At 50.2% G+C, this 2,525-nt stretch overlaps 1 protein-coding gene across 6 annotated transcripts in view; it reads left to right on the top strand.

Annotated features, from left to right (window-relative positions):
- LOC113210337 (uncharacterized) overlaps window positions 1–2,525 on the top strand; it is an 82,784-nt gene that overhangs the window by 47,651 nt on the left and 32,608 nt on the right. For all 6 annotated transcript variants that reach the window (XR_008011797.1, XM_052272894.1, XM_052272904.1 and 3 more), the window contains one exon: window positions 1,749–1,964. The gene's annotated coding sequence lies outside the window, so the exon portion shown is untranslated. The remainder of the gene's footprint in view (window positions 1–1,748; window positions 1,965–2,525) is intronic.

Genomic DNA, 2,525 nt, shown 5'->3' with positions numbered 1-2,525 from the left:
GGGGGGGGCAAGCTGGAAAGGACAGGGCGAGAGGGATGGTGGGAGATAAGAGGAAGCTCAATTGTGCCGGATCATCACAGCGGAAAAGCTCGGAAAGCCTCATTCTCTCAGTTCTTGCTTTTTACTCGTTTTATTTTTCTTCCTCTGCCCCGATGCCGTTTGTATCATCCTCAGTCACGAATACGATGGGTAGGCAAGAGGGGCAAAATAAGAGAGAGGAAGGGACGGGGGAGTGGGTATGATTAATTTTTGTGACGAGGAGAGGTCTTGCGCACGAAGTCTTCGCTGCTTTTTCTTCCCTGGACCCTGCATTGTCATAAAGTACCACCGGACCGTGGGCGTGGGTTTGACGACATGTAGTCGTAGTCTCATATATGTAGGCCTGTCTAATTTTGCTAGTGTCGTTCTTGCTTTTGCGAGGGCTAGTACTGGCACTGGTGTCAAGGTGAAGGCCATTTCCTCTTCTTTTTCCAGCAGAGTATCGGTCGCATAGTGTCAAGTGTGAGGCCTTTAATGGCCCCGCCAGGTGTATATACGCTTCTGCGCTGCGGGCGGAGACCGTCTCGTCACTGCACGCCACGACCGCGTACTGTAAAAATAAAATGATTTGACGTGAAGCGAATGTTGTAAAAATGAATCGGGGCCTATAAAAAAATGTCAAAGAAAATTTTGCCTGATCTAACCATGTTTGACCGAATGGCGCATTATCTACAGCAGTGGTCTTCCTTGTTCTTTTTTTCGCATGTCCCACTACAACCGACTACTCCTCCTATAATCTGGACACGTCAAGCTAGTCACCTCGTTTTTGTGTTCCAATCCCTTGAGGAAAGACATGCACGCCACTTCTTGTAAGTTACATTGATTGTGATGTTTTTCTATCACATGATGATAAATGCTTGAGAGATCCGTTTAACCTCGCGTTTAACATATTCCACCTCCACATTTCGGTTTTGAAAATAAAGCTAGAAAATAAAATAAAATATAATAAATAGATTTTACGGATGTTGTTATTTTGTACTATAGTTTTACGTGCTGGCCAGGAGTTGTCGTGGTTTGCGCACAGACCCCGGCCACCGTCCCCCAGCGGTGTCGGTGTCGCAGTGGTCAGGAACACAGCCATTAGCATCAGCCGATTCGGTCTCAGCGCGGGAACGACGGAAATTGGCTATGTCCGTAAAGCCGCGCCACCACAAAGAGAAAAACATGGAAAAAACACTGGAGCCAAAAAAATCTGAAACGACGAGGAATGGAACGTCTTGAAGCTCTATGTACTATGCTAGCTACCACTAATACCGTCAACCGTGTTCTGTAAAAAGGAAAACATAAAGACAGCAGCAATAAAACTCTGCATTTTGTTCGCTTCGAAGGACTTAAAATGAGAAAAACGAGAAAAAAAAACGCTTACTTTGGTTTTGGTACTCTTCTAAAATTTTCAACCCCCGGTCGGCTCTTGCGTGATACGTTCTGTGGTTCCTGAAAATATAGTAGGATTGTGCATGAACCCGTACGAGGACGCGGTGTGACAATGTCGTTGGGGGCCTCCAGGATGCGGCCCCGTGGCCCCTGCCCCGGCGTGGTCAGCGAGTCCGCCCGGCTCCCCAGCCGAGGCTATCCAGCGGACCGGAGCCTCGGCGGCGCGAACTCCAGGCGTCGGGTGGCCGTCCAGCAGCGCGCCTCGGCGGCTCTACTACTCGCTTCACTAACTTGTTTCTTTTTCTCACCGCTCCTCTTTTTTCTTCTGTTTCCAGGATGTGACGACGACTGGCTCCAGCCGCTGCGGCTCCGCTCACCGGAGGCCTTCTCCAGCCCTCCTGGGTCCCTCCGGGTGACCCCCCTCCCCTCCCCCGCACTCCTCCCCGCCATCATCACCGTCGTAATGGCGGCGGAGAGCTCGGCCCGGGCCTGCCCGCGGGCCCGCCGGTGACGCCGCCCGGGGATGGCGGAGGGAGCAGCACGGCCGACAGGTGAGCCTCACTCTGTCACCAAAAGCACACCTGCCATTCACGTCCACACGGCTCATGTGAGGCCTAGGTATTCACACGTTCCCTGCTGCGGCTCGTCTTTGTTTTGGTCCCCATGATTTAACATGGGAGTGCGACCACATAGTGGTCATGCCGTAGTGAACGTGTTAAGTCGTTCTTTTTAGCATATTACGATGCACTAAAGCACAAACACTTCACTAAACAGACGCATGTTCTTCAATAAAGTAAATGTTAGCTCGGCTAAACCGAGAACATTGGCTTGTGTGCCAATGCAAAATAAGTGCATTAGTTCAAATGAAAACTTTCTAAAAAGTCCATTATTTTTCTCTTTTTTTTCAAATTTTTACGGAAAAAATTCCATGGTGATAAGACGGTGCCAGTTACAATTACTAAAAAAAATCATATCGAAAAAGTATCCTCCTGAAAGAGACCCCAGCGACTGCAGTCTAGACTGCAGCCCAACTCCAGCGGCTTCAGAGGCTGGACTCGTCAGGCCGGCCCGGCGCGGTGCAGTACTGCGCGACCCATTCATTCTCCCCCCCC

Source organism: Frankliniella occidentalis, unplaced genomic scaffold (genome assembly GCF_000697945.3).
Source record: "Frankliniella occidentalis isolate FOCC.00 unplaced genomic scaffold, Focc_3.1 Scaffold7, whole genome shotgun sequence".
NCBI classification, from domain to species: Eukaryota; Metazoa; Arthropoda; class Insecta; order Thysanoptera; family Thripidae; genus Frankliniella; species Frankliniella occidentalis.
Note: the sequence above shows the minus strand (reverse complement) of the source record. Positions and strands in the feature narration are given on the sequence as shown.